At 30.9% G+C, this 18,907-nt stretch overlaps 1 protein-coding gene across 1 annotated transcript in view; it reads left to right on the forward strand.

Annotated features, from left to right (window-relative positions):
• The first annotated feature begins 219 nt into the window (after nt 1-219).
• The window catches only part of LOC128995253 (discoidin domain-containing receptor tyrosine kinase B-like), a 130,303-nt gene continuing 111,615 nt past the window's right edge, over nt 220-18,907 (forward strand). Inside the window, exon 1 of the mRNA XM_054420205.1 lies at nt 220-333. The gene's annotated coding sequence lies outside the window, so the exon portion shown is untranslated. The remainder of the gene's footprint in view (nt 334-18,907) is intronic.

An 18,907-nucleotide genomic window follows, 5' to 3' on the forward strand; every position in this document is an offset into this window, starting at 1 on the left:
GTTTTATAATATTTTTTATATTTTGTATATATATATATATTTTTTTTAAACCTATCCTTACAACGAATGTAACATTGATGGTCGTAACACACAGGGTATAAACAGAGACCTAGTTTTATTCGGCCGATATGAGGCATCGATTGAGTTGGTTCAAGAGTTGGCCACGCGGCTGTGTAGCGCTGATGTCGCCAGTTGTAGTTCAGTACTGTGTGGCGAGCGCAGTAGTTCCGACCGCGCGTTTGTAAGTGTGTGCGTGTGTACGTCGACGCGTGTGTTGGTGTCTAGTGTGGACCATGGAACTAACTTGCTACCAAGCTACAAGTCACATTTTTTGTAAGAAAATATTGTTTATTTTTAAACTTTTTTTAGTTTTGAAAGTTTTACAATTTTTACAGATTGTTCTTAGTGCTAAGTAATTGATAAAATTAATTAATATTTAGCGTAAGGCGTTTAGTAGTTATTCATAGTCTCTTCTTGTTGTTTGATAGTGAAATTTAAGCAACAAATGATAGGTAAGTAATCTGACGTTTAAAAGTTCCATTACTTGCCACCTCAATTAACTACAACTATCATTTTCTTAAAATGGTTTTGTCCCTTGTTTATAATTCAACTGAGGTTGGAAGTTAAATTGAATATGCTAAATGATTATGCTAATTCAGTTGCTAAATGAAAATTTACATTTGAAACAGGTAAAAAGCATTTTGCACCTGGACCTTTCGATTACATATAATTAATCAAAATTATTAGATGGGAACAAAAATCGAAAGGAAATTGACATTTTACCTTATTACTTTCTTCTGCATCTTTTACCAAAACTAGGGATGGATTGCATCAAAACAAAAACAACAATGCCTTAACACGCACGAAATAAATGACAATAGTAGCACGTAAGAAAATAATCCAAAAGGTAATATTAAGTGTATAGTTAAGTCAAAAACTAACTTCTGGGGATGATGAAAATATCTTTAATTACTTCCTTCGATAGAAAGGAGGTGAAATTACACCTTAATCGTAAAAATTGGTTAAGTAGAACGGTTAAATAGGAGTCGTTACAGAAAACCCCTTTATGGCATTAAGTATACAGGCCTAGATATATGCATATTAACCCTAATGAGTCATTTTCGTTTCTCGACGATTAGAAAGCCGCAATGTGCGATGAAAATGTTTATGTTTCAACGTTATGGATTAATAAAAAAATGTTTCAAAATCAATCATAAAAAATGAAATTGATAACATCGATTCAGATTAAAATTTATTGTATAACAATTACTTATTGTGCAAACTCGATCTTTCATCAATGTAAAATAAGCTACACAAGCCTTTGCGTACAAAAACACATAGAACACATAGAAATCAAAAAACTATGTATTACGTTTGAACCATTTGAATATATCTCTAGCTTAAGTTTGACCTTGTCAATTACAATACTGTACTTTTAGGTGTGCGAAGATAATAAAAAGACTGATATTTTTGTTTAATATCGTATTTTTATTTTTTGTACTTTTGTGGACATGAACATGCTTTGCCTCAAACATTTATTCGTTTTTCCGTTTTAACTTTGCTTAAATAACGCATTCGGGAACTTTTCAAACTTTTGCTTGGATCCCGTTTTGTCAAACTGTTAATATTTATTTAAGGTACTAATTTTTTTAACTTTAAATGTGCAATAGGCCTGCACGCTGTATTTAAATTAACTTTTACGTAAATATTAAAATACTTAAGTTGGTAAATGTTTTATATGGGCTGCATTAAGGTGAAAGACATTCGAATTCGATTAAGCATTCCTGATACTATATAGGCCCAATCAAGAGGACAACATGTACCGTGTTAATTCTAGTGACTATTTTATAGCACCCATTTGCAGTCTTGAACTCAAGAATTATTAATAAACTTTGTATGCAGAAAGGTACAGTACATTCATATAGTTTCAAGCGGTAAATAAAAACTGATAAATGTTTTATGAATAGGTAGATGACATTGAGAGAACTACCATAAAACACGAATTTCGTCCATTTCTTATAACACAAGTAAATGCGGTATTAACTCTAGATGGGCAAAATATTCATATTATTACTAAGTATCATAGTATACCTACTTTATACATTGATAGTCAGCCGCTACAGTTTAAATTAATAATCAATTAAATTATTAGGTAGAATTTTACCTCAAGCCCTCGAAAGAAAAATACGGTATGACATGTATTTAAAAACATACAAAACACCTTTTCCAGACAGAATGTGAGATTAATGACGTTATTTATACAGTGTAAACACAGATAGGTAGTTTTTTTTTTCAAGAGATAAATATTGTTATCTTGTCATAGGAGTTATTTCGTAAAAAGAAATTAAGTGAGCTAAAGAAAAATATTAAAAAAATATTAATGTTTGATTTGCTATAGCTTAATCTAAAACAGTAACCCCATGTATCTGCGTTGGTATTTAAGTCGAATTTATCATAAATCTATCATAATGTATAAATAACTACTAGGTAGTTTATGTAGCTATATAAGGTAAACAAACTGTTATAAATTATTTTTTTTAATTTAACAAGTTACTTTACAAAGTCAATGTTAAAAAATGTAAATGAAGAGATACAATGCTAAATTTAAAAAGTAACTAAAACGATTCCTTTGTCAAACGCAAACGAATGTTTTACATGAAATATACAAGAATAATAATTTACACAAATTAGTTGTTAAATTATTTTTAAACTTTAGTAACGAAATTATGTGGCAAATTAAAACAAGCAAGTGAGAGAGCGACTACCTGAACGCTGGACATATTACATAGGCGGGCCACACGTTTATTATTAATCCCGGCTTAGCGTCCTTTGTAGGCATGAACATATGTGGTGGTGTAGCAACAAATTGTGTATATCTTTCAAAATATCTCAAAAACCAGTTTTCCAAATAAGAAAATGTAGTTGTTCACATTTATCAAAGAGAAAAACATTATATATTATGTAAAAGTAATATATCCTAAACTTCTATTTAGGTGATTCCAAAGAGTTTCTTTGGCCCTTAATAGTGCACCACATGTAAATGTTTGATGTAGAGAAATGTACTACAAAAATAGTAGTTATATTAGTGGTATTATAACTCTAGGCAGCTAAATTGATTACATCGTAGTTTGATAATTGTTTTGTATATTATACACAATTTGTTAAACGGCCGAATAGTACCTATAGTAAGTAGCAAAAATTGTGTAATTTTAAATTACATGATAGTTAAGTATTAATTTACATTTTAATAGTCTCTCAACTGATTACACTGAATAGGGTGTTGCACGATAACATTTATTGTCATTCAGATTTATAATCTCCTACTTTGCGTCCTACAATTCATTCCATAAAACACAATAGTTTGTTTATATGTTTTTAAAAACTGTATTGTAAAAATATTTTTTAAACATTTAAGATACAAAGGGAACTTCAGTTATAACTTTGTTGATGTCAGGCAAAGTATTGTTTGTGTCAGGAAAAGTCAGCTGATCACTATGTGTTTTTGGTGTATGGAAATCGACGATTTTTGAAGATCTCAGCTGTATGGAAATAGGCTATTTTCGAATACAGAGTGATGAAAATGTTTTTACTATGTACCCTGATGAGCAAGACTAACAAAAACACGTATCACGACGATACTTCAAAACTATGTAAACAATGTATCAAATTATGCTATACAATGTTTTATCAAATTTAATCTGATTAATCGGAATAGTACCTTACCTTATACACCGTGTGAAAGAACAGATGGAAAAGGCAAACAAGAGAGAAAGAGTGAGAGATTGTTGGAGAGAGTGAGATGGAGAGAGTAAGTGATTAATCACGAACTGTTTGTGAGAGGGAGAAAAATAGTTGTAGGTCGACCTGAGGAGTGCAACGCCACTAGCTCTTCAACTGAGATGATGGGGAAAAGGGTTTAAAATTTTAAATGTGAACGACGTTGTATATAGTGGTAGGAGGATAATTGTTTTAGCATATAAGAGCGAAAATAGTTGTAGGTCAACCTGAGGAGTGCACTGCCACTAGCTCTTCAACTGAGATGATGGGGAAAAGGTTTTGAAATTCTAAATGTGAATGAAGTTGTATATAGTGGTAGGAGGATAATTGTTTTAGCATATAAGAGCGAAAATAGTTGTAGGTCAACCTGAGGAGTGCACTGCCACTAGCTCTTCAACTGAGATGATGGGGAAAAGGTTTTGAAATTCTAAATGTGAATGAAGTTGTATATAGTGGTAGGAGGATAATTGTTTACAGCATATAAGAGCGAAAATAGTTCTGTGGCTGCCACCAAAATATGTGTAAAGATTTGAATCTTTCGGGTTTAGCAAATTTGGTAGTAGTAACTTTTCCTTACCATTACATACACACAGTGAAGAACTGATCTATTTCTTCGGAGTTCATCATTTATCTGAAAAATAAAATCCAATTTGTAAAGCTTTTCTCATGTAAATTTATGTAGGTATACAAAGATTTATATTTAAGTTTGTTACCAAAAATGCAAATTGTTTCTGTACTATTTATGATTCCAATGTTTCTAACAATGATTAAAAGTCAACTGTTTCTGCATGGTTTAAAAATATAAAATATAATTTTATAGAACGGGATTTAAGGCTTATTCTTTGGACTTTGGACTTAAGCCAAGATAAATACTATGCTGACACAACAAAATAAGTACTTAAGGGAAACGAGAGAAAATGTTAATTAGTTCTTATATCTTTACTGTTTATTTAGATTATTCTACCAGTATTAAGCAAACACATTCCATGCTTAATTTGGACCACTGGCACTCATTAAATGTTAAAATATACCAATATGAAAATAGATTTTAAGTCACTGATTTTAGTAGATTAGGATGAGTTTATCAGGGCATATCGATAGTACAATTATTAAGGACAACTTGATTATTTTTCAAACTACATAAAAAATCATGCTATTATCAGGAGAGAAAAATGACTAAACAACTAATTTATACCAAAATTTGTGTATTTAACTCAAAAAAATTGCTGTAATTATGTTACCGTGTCTATCTGTATCAATTTTTTTTAAGTCATGACAACACATACGTTTTAAACAGATTATTCAACACAATATTATACAAATATAGCCCTTTGCTACTTTCAGCCTTAGCCATTGGTTCCATAATAATTTTTATGTAAAAAAGGCATTTATAGATGACAGCAAATCTACAAACTGTCCCTAGATAGGGGCTGCGTTTGATGGTTGGTGTGGCCTCGTCCTGCGGGTCATTAATGTGTTATGGAGGGGTGGGTTACAGGAGGTACATGAACGTCAGTACCATCAGCGAATGGTTGAAACAATTGAATCTGTTTACCAAACTATTTTAACACGTCTCCATTTCCGTCATATAAAACAACATAGGTCCTGATTTTTATCGTTCAAATTAGACCAACAAGGCAAAAATATATGGGTAGTAATTTTAAAATAGATTTTTGCAAAAAATAGTGATAGTCTTATTATTTATATTATTCTTTTTTATTTTTTTTATTTTGTGAAATTATTATTGTAATCACATATTTTAACTTTTCTAGATTATGATGGATAATAATATTTTGTACTTACAATGTCTACGAGATTTGCCTGCCATGAGATACATAATTTATAGATGAAACAAGCTTTAGTTGACGGAGATAAAAAAGAAACAATGTTGCCAATACGAAAAATTAAAATAAACCAACTATGCTTCTTACATACTTTAACTAAATTTGCTGGATTTTTTACAAACAATACAATAATTAGTATAACTGATGTAGTGATACTTTAAATGTAAAATCTTTTCCTTGCTTCATGATTTTTGCATTCTATATTTTTTAATATACAAGTTTGCTATACGATTCACGTAAAGAAGGCGTAAATATTTTCGGATATCATAAAATGGAAAGGTCTATGGCCCACCTTCGGTTTATATTTATAGAGCAATATCATATTTCAATTTACCTGCCACAATGTTAAGTTTGTGTCGCCGTCAGTTGATCCCAAAAATATCACCAAGTTATTTTTGTAGTTATTTATAATGTTTTTGGCCTTGAGTATTAAATGAAAATAAATTTTAAGGTTTTATATTAAACCCATAATTTTAATCAATATAAGTTAAATTCTATAGAAATCTATGTGACTCTATAGACATATTTATATATGACTATGATTGATATATAAACAAAATCAGATACACAAAAATATAAACCGGGACCAGGATGTTAGATTCTAATATCATTTTATTTCCAAGCTTTTAATTTCACATTTTTTTTATATTGGTAACGTAGCCAATTGGTTGTGCAATTTGTCCAGTTATATTAAAAATTTTAAGTTAAGCCTGTCAAGCAAGAAAACATACAGTGTAAATCAAAGTAAGTAATTACAAAAAAGAATTAAATAAGTAGTCACTATAGAGCCTTTTTACAGTTGTTTAAGTAACAAAATAACTTAAACTTAACTTGCAGAATTTAATTTTAATTTGTTTTAATGTACAAGGCCTTTGAAACTATAAACACACTTTCAAAAAGTATTTCAACAAATGGTATCCCTCAATTTATAATTAAATTTTCCTACCAATATGCAGCAACTTATTTCTTTCCCCAAAGTTTTAACAATGACATCAGCCCATCTCAGTCAGTTAGCAATGTGTCCATTGCTTGAGTTAAGGTTTTACTCGATTTACCCCCGAAAACAGGTTAGGTTTGGGAAGCTTTCTGACCTTGGAAACTCTCAGGATACAGACCAATCTAGAAGAATATCTATTTCCTTGAACTGTGAGACTGTTTACAATAGTGGGAGTAAGGATTTTCATTTAAACTATATCTAAGGATTATGGGTAACCGGAGAGGGAAAATATCTTTGCCACACCCTTTTAACAGCCCCTCTTAACATGCGCTCGTCACTGAATGTTAGCTATAACGTTCTAGAAAGCTATAAAGCTAAAAAGAAGACAAAAAAGAAGGGTTAGCATAAAAGCTAAACTGAATGTAGCCACGACCTTATTTATATTTAGCTGGGCAATCCTAAGAACTTAGTCACTAATTAGTCATCTTACTATTCTACAAAGCAGAAGCATAAACCATGGACAAAACAGTAGCATTCAGAATGTATACAATTTGTTCTCTATGAGGTTCACAGTTTAAAATCTTCATACTGGTTCTGACATTCCATCCCCATGTTAAATTTGTAGCCAGATTTTTTAACAAAATCGTCGTAGTTGATGTGAGCCACCTACAGATTGCGCAGATCTAAATCACTAAATTCTGTCAAATATACAAACTTTTTTGCCAAGTATAACTTAGGGAATGGCTCTTGATGAGTTACAGCAACTGTTATGACTCATCAACCTAGTTAGAAACAAAAAATAAGGTATAAAATAGAATGTTAGACATTCTGTGACTGGCTCACACAACTACGTTCTTTTTTTATAAAAACTTGGCTACAGCTGGTCCATATAGATGGGAAGTCTACTTCAGTATCCAATAATCAATGATTTTAGTCGCTCTGTAACCTAACTTGACCTAGGGCACCTACACCAACTTGAAGATAAATTAGCTTTTATCCAAGTAGAGCCATGGAAGAACCTTTGCTTAATAAGATACATTCATTTGCTATTTTTATGGCACATTGATTGCATTTCCTTATGTCACTAGCTCAGTTTTTGGATTAACCAAACTTTCTGAACCACGTGAGTTGAAAATCAAGAGTATAAATTTGTAATTCAACCGACGCCTTCGGCAAGTCACACTTTACAACCTTAAGAGTAACTTTTCAATGTCCACTTTTCCTATTCTGATAACATTGAATTAACAAGGCGCCATAAGTAAGGTACAGCATGATGTTGGAAAGCTTCTTACTGCAGTAAGAAAGCTTTACTCTTAAGCCGCTTAGCCAGTAGCAAGGAGCATAATGGTGCTGCACTAGTATTACAGCATTACTGATTACTCATCTTATAGTACTGCTGAACAGGATAATGCTTAGGATTAGTATCAGAAACAATTTACTCATTCGAACTTGATATTTTATTGGACTGGTTTCATGTGGAAGTTCCACATGAACATCGACGAATGATAGTTGATAGGTAGAAACGTTTCTAGACGTAGATTATTTTCTAATCTTCTGCCGAATCTTTAGCAAACAGTGAGATCGATAATATTTTTTTAACACTAATGAACATTTTATGGGGGTTTCCAGGGGTTTATAAAAGCATTCTTACTATAGTCAAATCACAATAAATCACTAAATTACTAAAAACTTAAATAGGTAACACAATTTATGCATTATAAAAAAAATAATTAATTTAAGTCAGCTGCTTTTTATGGTTCAACGATGGACAAAGCGGTTCTTGCTCATTGTGTTGAAGAAAATGGATAAACTAATGATTTTGCTGACCCTAGTTTGGAACAAAACTGCACAATGAATTCCATTCAATTCTACGCTCATCTTAGTTCAATTTTGGCCTATGATATAGTGGGTTAAAATACTCAATCACATCCCCCAACTTTCTGGTAAATAAATAAGGGATTTGCACCTACGATGTAGCAAATCATATTTTGACATATTTTCGAAGTATAGTTATTGTAATAAACAACGTCTTATTTAAAATGTACCCAACAGTTTGTTTCATAAATAGATATAATAAAGGGTTCCATTTATTTGGATATCTTTTAACAATTAATGAAGTAGGTCTATGTTGTAGTTAGTAACTTTTAACGATCAATATAATTTATATTTTTACCTCATTGTTGTAAGGTTGAAGTTTTTACCACCATGGAGTCTACCTAGAACCTGAAGAAACTAGTTGTTTTAACAAATTCACTCGCAATTTTTTGTTTTCGTAAACGATTTTTTTAAACGATTTTTAAACGAATTATTAATCGCAAATAATTGTTTCATCGACTTAAAATTCTATCTTTATTTTATGACCTGCAGGCAGTTCTAACATATAATCTATATACTATTTCAATCGTAGCTCCTGGACTGTTGATTAATAATCACTAATCAAATTAACTTGAGTAACTTAATTAAGTTTTTTCTTATTCAAATTGAAAAATGTCAGGGGAGATTACATACATTTTCCATTGAATGAAGATATGAGATATTTTTACTTTTATGTAGGCTATCCAGTTTTAACTATAACAGTGCCACATTCTCTAGTCCAAGCCGATAACAGTGGACGGTGGAGGAGAGTTTGAACTTTGGAAAACATACACAATAAATGTTATCGTTCTGCTTTTCCTGAAATTGGATGGTATGCATAACACAGAGGCTTCAATGACCCACCACTTTGGGTTCTGTTGGTAGAATGAGATAAAATGTAAAAGTAGGCTAATCATTTATTTTAAATAATGTATGTTTTCTCACTTGACCCTGTTATTCTTATTCATTGGTATTGTTATTTTTTTATCCACTTTGGTGGCTTGTGAAATCCATATACATCTAAACGTCTAAAAAGAGGTTTACGGTTTGTAAGTAATCTTCAATTTTACCTTGGAGTGTGAAACGAAAGATACGTCAAATAGTTTATCATCTAGAAAATTGCTCAAAATACAATATCTAGCAATAAAACTAGATATTTATATTTATATTAATATATATTATATATTTATATTTATATTTATATATATTTAGATAGTTATATTTTATGAGGAACAGTACCAACATTTAAACAAAAGATCTCTCTATTACATACATAGTATAAGGATACATATATATTATGCATATCGAGATGTAGTTCGATGACTGCTAACGCTTCTATCTCAGTAATGTTCCTAAAACGCTTAAACTAATGACTCTTATCTGTTCAGGCTCATTATAGAGTTTACACTCCCCATCAGGGATCGCTTACCCTCAGTTTCTATCAGGGTAATATCTTAGAAAATATCGTTCATCTTACACTGTGCTAAGTAGAGCAAGTTAAGAATAATCTTGCAAGTTATGTGACTAAAGTCGTACAACGTGCAAAATATATTACAAATACATATCATGTCACCATACTAGATTATATTTATTTGTAATGTATAGAAAAACATGCAGTGTTATTGAAATGTCAAGGAGGAAGATCACTTTATTTTTCTTGATAAAAATATTATGGTTTTAGCGAATTTCCCATATAGGGAATAAGCTATTACCGTAGTACTCATGGTAAGACCTGGACGCGGGACCGATTTTTTTTTCGTTTTGAGGTCCCTAGAGGCCAAAAACACCATCCGTTCAAATTCATATACATATATATATATATATATATATATATATGTGTGTGTGTGTGTGTGTGTGTGTGTGTGTGTCCGTCAGCACGATAACTCGAGCAAAAATGATCCGATTTGGATGAAATTTGGTACAAACGTGTAAACCTACGTTTATTCTAACGAGTTCGCGATCCAGCATGATCGGACCATTGGAACGGGGGTTTATGGGGGTTTTTATGGGGTAAAAATAGGGTTTTCCCACTTTTTACACAAAAAACATAAAATTTAGCCATTTCTTTCCAAACCATTTTGTAGAGCTTAAAAAACAAATAATTTAGTATATTGAAGCGTTATTATGCGCCTAATGGTTACGGAGAAAATTCCAAAAAATTGTAAATTTAAAATTCCCATGTTATTCTTATGGAGAATAAGTAAACTGTTGTAGTTTGCTTGTTTATGCATATATTTTGATCAAACTTGCCCAATCTATTTATTTTATACTAAGCTATTAAAATTTTACTATAAAATATGTGTTTTTTTAAACACACTTTATTACACTGAAGGCAGCAAACCTAGGTGCTCGTTATACCTAATGTTATTTGAATAGATTTAATTGAAAATCAAATCAGGCAAATGGAAATTCGCTTAGTCTACAGGTTTGCTGCGGCTGGGGTATTTTATGTTTTCATTATAGAAAAGATCACACACATTTTGAATATTTTAAGATTTTTACAGGTGGAGTGAAAAATAATTTTAAAGTCATGTTTCCTTGACAGGGCTGGTATTTCATACAATGATTACATGTCAGCGAGTCTTTGACAGCGATTATCTTTCATTGAAGAATCTTAAACAATCGAGAAAACGATTCCAGGTTTTATCACGATTTTATCGGGATTTACCACACATTTTTTTGAAGAATCTTAAGCAAAATGGAACAGTGATTCCAGGTTTTATCACGATCTGCCACACGTTTACCATTAAATGGAACGCATTCTCCTTATAAGTATACACAAATTCATTTGAATTTGTGTTTACAGCAAATCTTTTGTATTCATTCTCTTACTTTTTACACAATTGTACACTTTGTCTTGGATATATGGTACCAATGTTTATACGTATAAATTTAAACAACGAATTATTTTATAAACAGTAAACGAACTATTTCTAAATCTGATTTACTATATAAAAGCAAACAGCTATATTATATGAAATAACACATACAAGTTCAGTTTTAAAGGTGTGCCAACATTTATTTCTGTTTTTTGTTCATGGAGAAATAGTGTTTAGATATTTTAAATATTTACAAAACAAAAAAGATACGATACTTTAGGTAAGCATAAAATCTACATTTATATGGTTTTCTGTAAATTAAAGCTGTAAATCTGGTTCAACCCTTCCTAGAAATAGGTTTTAGAATGAAACATAATAATCGTGCCCTGTCCAACTTGATTTCCTCGTTCTATCTTATATACCCTAAACCATGATATTCCCTTGTTATGAGTGGAAGCCCTGTTTTCTGGTCGACGTGTGTTTGAAGCTTCTATTGTTATCGGTCGAGCTTCAATGCTATTCAAATTCCCGATCCAAATAGAGATCGCTGCACAATAGCCTTCCGATCATAAATTTAAATGAGTTTCTCTTCCATTGAAGTGATGAATTTTTAATTAGTGTTTTGTTGTGTTTTACAATTGTTATTTCGATGTTTATCTGTTTGATGTTTTAATGGTGTTGTTTGAAACAAAGGTAAAAAGGGGAGGGTTTCGTAAAATTCTGATTGTTTTATACAATAGTGATGGAAAGTGAACACAAATATTATTTAAGAAATTATAAAATTTTGTGTTTTTAGGGGGAAAAAATGGGAAAAATCAATTTTTACCCCATAAAACCCCCCATAAACTTCGGTTCCGATAGGCCAATAATGCTGCTTCGCAAATTCGTCTGATCAAACGTAGGCTTACACGTTTTTATAACAGATATATTATATATATGAATTTGAACGGATGGTGATTTGCCCTCTGTTGATCTCAAATCGGAAAAGTAAATCGATCCCGGGTCTAGGTCTTACCATGAGGCCTACGGTAATAGATTACTCCCTATATGGGAAATTTGCAAAAACTAGGTTACGAAAGACAACACCTTAAGTTTGTTAATGTAACCAACTTTGCACAGTTCGAGAGTTCTCTGCGTGACTAGTAACAGTCCACACGTCATTACGTCTCTAATGGTGAGATATACAACCCTCTAGCACGTGATGTCTGTAACGCACTCACAGAGAGCAGCAACGATCTAGTACTAGTAGTGTATGAGTGAAAAAAGAAGTATTCCAACGAGAACCTTAAATCCTTAAATTATTTTAGTAAAGTGACGATGGATTTAAGGTTTTGTTAAATTTTAGAACGTAAAACGAGGTATTATTTAAACAGGCATTAACGGTGGTGACGTCAAAGAGGTATATTAGCTTCTCCGGCGAGTATTGTAATGGTTTCTGCTAATTTTGTTGAATAATTGTTACGAGGTGAGAGACTAATTATCTTTAAATTAAGGTAATTGTCTGTAAGTTAAAGAAGTGGCTTGTTTAAAACGAATCATTCGAGTCGGTAAATCCTTTGTTGGACTAACTCCATGTCGACAGGTGTTAAAGTTTTAGTTCTATCATTACTTTGTTTTTAAATGGATACTTAATTTAGCTAATGGAACATAATTAATAAAGTAATTCATGCTTACGGTATTGTGAAAACTACTTAAGGCTTTTTGTGGTATACCAGTAACTCTTCCACCAATAGATTTACTTCAGATTACGTAATAAATGAAATACTGATTTGATAAATTATTTTTAGGTTAGAAGTATTTTTAAATCTTTTCGAAATTATTAAAAATAATCAACCTTGCATTTCCTTTGTATGTGTTTTTATTTGTATGTATTTTAATTTAATTTTCTTTTTTTTAAGTCATGTAGTATACTGCAGAGTAATATATAGACTACATCGAAATATAATGATTTCATACTTCGTCTACATTTAAGCTATGTGCAAAACGATATACTTTTTCTTTAAAGTAGTTTATGCATGAACAATTATATTCAATTGTTGTTTTCCCTTAAAATTATTGGTTGATAAAAATTGGATTTCTTTGATATTGCTATGTTTTTTTTTTCAAATTATATAGTTATTTTTTTATAAATAGGTATATAATATATTTAGTGTTAGATCCTATATTAGGCCTATTTGTGGGCTTTTTATTGAACCCTTTAGTACAAATCTTTAAACTCCAGCAATAATATTTTGTGAGAAATATTTGCTTCTGAAAAAATGTATTTTTTCTAATTTAGCTTTTCAAATACTGGTGGAATAGTAAAGTTTAATTTAGTCTTCAGTATTTAGGTTCACTTATAAAAAACAAGATAAGGAAGGAAAGGAAATAAGTAAAAGGGAACAATACAAAATGTGAATAAAAACCTGAGTAAATCAAGTCACTAACTGCTACTGGCATACAAAATAAACTACAAAGTAATTTCTTTGGAAGTACTCGGTTATAAAATCGAGTAGCCACAAAATTTGCGGTAGATTTAATAAAGACACATTTCAGGCTTGAAGGTAATTGTCTGCAAGACCCAAACAAGCGCCTAATGTGAAGTCAAGATCTGTGCAGAGGTTAACTAACCTTGCCCGGTTACCTCAGCGTTTCTCTTAGTCTCAGATTTATTTTTACCTATAAAAAAGGTTGACGATAGATTGGGTAAAACTAAACTGAGAACGTCACTCGTACGATAAATATCACTAAAATGGATATTACAAATTGAATTTAAACTGAAAATATTTAGCCAATAATTATTTTACATTTTTAAGCCTAGCACCAACATTTATTTTTCAGCATTCATATTTTAAATTTTAAGATGTATTTTTTATCTCAACAAAAGAAATGTCAGCGATATATTTAAAAAACCTAACCCTACTAACAAATGTCTTAAATTGTTAAGCCAAACACTAATTTACCAGAACGCCTAGCATTTATATTTTTACGTTGAGTTTAATTTTTTACATTAAAAAAGATCTACTGTTGCTTTTAATCTAAGTGGGATAGTGTTCTTAAAATAAAAATAACAAGTGAGTAGGTCTATGGTCTTGATTAAAAAAAGGTTTTTTGTTCGTTTTGATTAGATTTACAAATAATTCAGTAATAAATATTTGTAATTCTTGTTACTTTAAACTTTTAAATTCATGGTTCCTTCGTTGATTCCTCATGTAGGTCTGAGATTTCGTTTTACCTTTACAAACCTTTCTCTAACAAGAAACTTTACAAAATTTTACATTGTCAAAATATATATTTTTAATGAGTGTTTTATTTAGTTTAAAACATTTAACTAAAAATTAAAAGTAACATTTTCATATTTTCCAGATTTGTCTTGGCTTTTCTTTTCGTGAAGAAAGATTTATCTGTTTATTGAACTACGGGTCTTATTAACTCATAATTAAAATTAGTCTTACAAAGATTTACGATGGGAATTATTTTTTAATACTTAAAAGGAACAGAGTTCGTACAATTCTACTTCAAGTAATGTAAACTATACACCTAACGTTGATGTCAAAGATATTTTGTACGCATTTAACGAAAAGAATTTAAATAGGCTTTTAAATTGTTAATGCCTTTTAAAGGAGTTATTGGATTAAATACTAACTCAATAATTTTCCAGGGTGTAGTGTATAATCTTTTGATAAAAAAATATATATTTTTTAATTACCTCTCTTACATTTTAGCGAATTTCCCTATAGGGAAGTAGGTTATCACGCTAACGGACACATATATAAATATATATATATATGAATTTGAACGATTAGTGTTTTTGGCCTCTGGGGACATCAAAATGAAAAAGTAAATCGGTCCCGCGCCCAGGTCTTACCATGAGACCTACGGTAATACCTCTCTTACATTTTGTATGCTGTATTAGTTTTATAGTGAAAAAGTCTTATTATACTTGGACCACTTAGCTTCAGAACAACAAAATCATTAGGTAAGAAATCAATGCGATAATTTTAGTAACTGTAGTACTGACCTGTTAAACTTTGCGCTTATAAAAAAAGGTTAAAATCTTTGAAGGTGATTTTGACTACTTACACATATATTCTTAGAATATTTTTATGTTATTGTATCATGTCTACTCATGCATATTTTTCGATAAAAAATTTAATTATTTACTTAATTTTGTATGTTATTGGTACTTTCCGAAATTACTTTTATTATAAAATAAACAAAAAAACTCTCTAAAACACTTAACCGATTCAAAGAATAGAAATAGGTCATGAAATGAAGTTAAATGTACAACTAAGTTTCAAAAATTATGATAAGAAGGTATTTTTCCCTTTCAAGTTTTTCACTGAACTTAGAAAAAGTTAATCTATTTAACTTATACTTGTTTAATTCCATTCACCTCCTGATCTGCAGCTCAAACGTATCCATGCTAAAGAATTCCTTTGGACGCTGGGCAGTGGGACTTTTGACAACGGGTCTTTTGACCAGACACCGATAATCTACAAAAGCATCTATTGGGAGTTCATTTGCCTTTCTTAAAGGTGTAATGTCTGATATGGCTGTGGGACTGGGAGAACTCAAACCTAATACAACAATATTGAATATCCTGTAGTCTCATAGTGTTTGTCAAGACACTGTTTTCTATGCAGGACAACATTTTGAACACTGATAGAATCAGGGACTGTATTATCTGAGATTTTGTTTTTAGTGCAATCCTTTGAATTTATATAGCCTTATTGTTCTGTGGTGTCAAATGAAAACGGAATTGGTTTCTGAACCTGTTATCGTGGTTTACAATAGGCTTTTAGAGGGTACTAAAGTAATAAATTTGTTATAAGTCGTTGTTGTCTGTTATTTTCTTGTTAGCGTGGATTAGATTCTTTACTTGAAAATTTTAAAGGCGATCAAAGACATGAAAACAGCATGTGTAGTCGTGTGAAGCAAAACTAGGCAAGTGGGTTTGTGATTTTGTGTAGATCCTATTTGGAGCAATTGCCTATGGGAAAAATTATTAATTTTCATTTGCTGAAGTAGTAATCGGTTTTAAGTGCATTAACCAGGGAACCTTTTTTAACCATTGAAATGCTGTTTGGTTTACTGGATGAAATAATCGTTTACAGTAACCGTCAATCCAATTTTTTTTTATTTATTATTTAGGATCGTATCGTCTCTTACTTTGTCAGAGGCCAAATAACGGTTTCGGTTTTAAATCTTCATTTTATTGGTTGAGCACGGATCAGCTAGTAATTTTTTATTATACAGTATATACAGGGTGATCAACTCAAGGAGGCCACCATTGGGATATCGGAAACGGTAAGAATTAGAGAAAACTTTAAATGGGGCACATTCCTTTATTTTTTGTGGCAGTTAAAAATATGTTTTTATTTTTTCGAAATTCAGCCGCCATTTTCCAAAATGGCAGCCAACTTAAAAATTTCTTAAGGAACACCCTATATTTTATCACATTTTCGGATAGAACAGGCAATTAAAAAACTTTCTTATTCTTTACATTTTTTCGATAAACCCACTCGTTTAGGAGTTACAGCCTATGGAAAAATGACTTCCGGTGTACATTTTACATCATGTAGCTCCTAAACAAGTAGGTTTATAGCGAAAATGCGATGAGTAAATAAGTCAAATAAGTCTTAAAATTGCATCCACATTCCATAAAGACCATAAAATACACAGTTTTCCACTTTTCAAGTTTGCCACCATTTTGGAAAATGGTTGCCATTTTTTAAATTATAGAATTAATAGTTTTAACGAATTTTATGGTCTTTTTGGAATGTGGATGCAATTTTAAGACTTATTTGACTTATTTACTTTTCGAATTTTCGTTATAAACCTACTTTTTTAGGAGCTACATGATGTAAAATGTACACCGGAAGTAATTTTTCCATAGGCTGTAACTCCTAAACGAGTGGGTTTATCGAAAAAATGTAAAGAATAAAAAGTTTTTAAATTGCCTGTTCTATCCGAAAATATGATAAAATATAGGGTGTTCCATAAGAAATTTTAAAGTTGGCTGCCATTTTGGAAAATGGCGGCTGAATTTCGAAAAAATAAAAACATATTTTTAACTGCCACAAAAAATAAAGGAATGTGCCCCTTTTAAAGTTTTCTCTAATTCTTACCGTTTCCGATATCCCAATGGTGGCCTCCTTGAGTTGATCACCCTGTATATATACTGTATATATATATATATATATTATCATCTAAAAAAAGTATTTCTGTTTCATAAAAACAAAAACTGTATAGTATTATATAGAAAACAGGGTTTTGTAGTTGTTCACAGTGTTTACGCTACAAGCTATATTTTAATACAAAACATAACAAGTTATTGTTTCTGCAAACATTTAAAAACATTTTAAAACATAATTTACCGAAACAAAATTTACTATACATTTTTTAACTAACATACTATTTTTCAACCAATGGTCTTTAGACAATAAAGTAACAATAAATTCAGAGACTCCAAAGTAATATTTTATTTTTCAATCGTCTGCAATGCACTCTAGTAATAATAGTAATAAGATTCGTCTTACAATGGCTAATTTTACGACACTTGCTTTTGAGGACGGTTTTAAGCGCACTTAATCTAATTTATGGCCGCACAAGACGCGCCAAGATGGTGTTTCTGTTTTATTGCTTCTGAATATAAACTGTTAGTTAAGAAGCTTCATGTTTTACCCAGTACATTAAGGAGATCTGCTGTAATTATTTTTAAGGACCTTATTGTAACGGCACCCTTTCGTGTAAAAACTACGATTTAATTTATACTAGAGGTCGTCAAGTGGTCAAAAACTCGACCAAAAATATGTAATGTACAGACTTCTCTATTTTTACCACACACTGTAAAACATGTGATTGGAATCTATTCAAGTTTTTTTTTATTTTCTGTTTATATTTCGTTATTATTACGTCACCAGCGTTGCATCCCATAAGGACAATGTTTTTTTTTTATATTTAAAATTCATTTTTTGTGTTTTTTAGCCTATTTTAATTCATAAAATTCTGCAAATCTACAGGAAAAAATGTTTCTAACAATATACAGTACGTAGGTTGCTCCTGCGATGAACACGAGCTAAGAAAAATGGTTTCAAAGAAACATGCTTGCCTAATATACAGGGTGAGTTTTAATTTCCCCCCCTAACTTTTTTCTACATTTTTTCAAATATCAATTCCAGACCACTTCCAAACATTGTTGGGTAGTAAGTATTTCATTTTGACAAAGTGGTCATTTCCAGCCGCCATCTTGGATCCGCCATATTGGATGCAAAATCTTTTTTTCCAATGTAAAGTTGGGGTTATGACCCATTATTCCCAACTAGATTTTTACCCTGATTACAATGCCACATACCGTTTAAAAAAATCTTGATTCAATCCAAAGTTATTAGGGCTTTTTAAAACCTTATTTTTAGCCCATTTTAACATTGTGCATTTACAAACTAAGACCATAATCTCAAAAATAGAGCTGGATAAGGATAAGTATACACTACCAGTCGTTGTTGACATATTTTCACTTGGTTATGGCTGATGTATTTTTTCGGCCTCCATCTTGGATCCGCCATTTTGAAATGTGATAAATTATTTTAAATATGAAGGGGGTGTTGTGACCCATCATTTCAAATTACTTTTTTAAGCTGAACTCAATTCCATGGTCCGTTTTTCATTTTTATATTTTGATTTTGAAATATTGA

The sequence above is a fragment of the Macrosteles quadrilineatus genome, unplaced genomic scaffold (genome assembly GCF_028750875.1).
Source record: "Macrosteles quadrilineatus isolate MER2022 unplaced genomic scaffold, UCM_ALF_1.0 Scaffold_5__1_contigs__length_97177068, whole genome shotgun sequence".
Lineage (NCBI taxonomy): Eukaryota > Metazoa > Arthropoda > Insecta > Hemiptera > Cicadellidae > Macrosteles > Macrosteles quadrilineatus.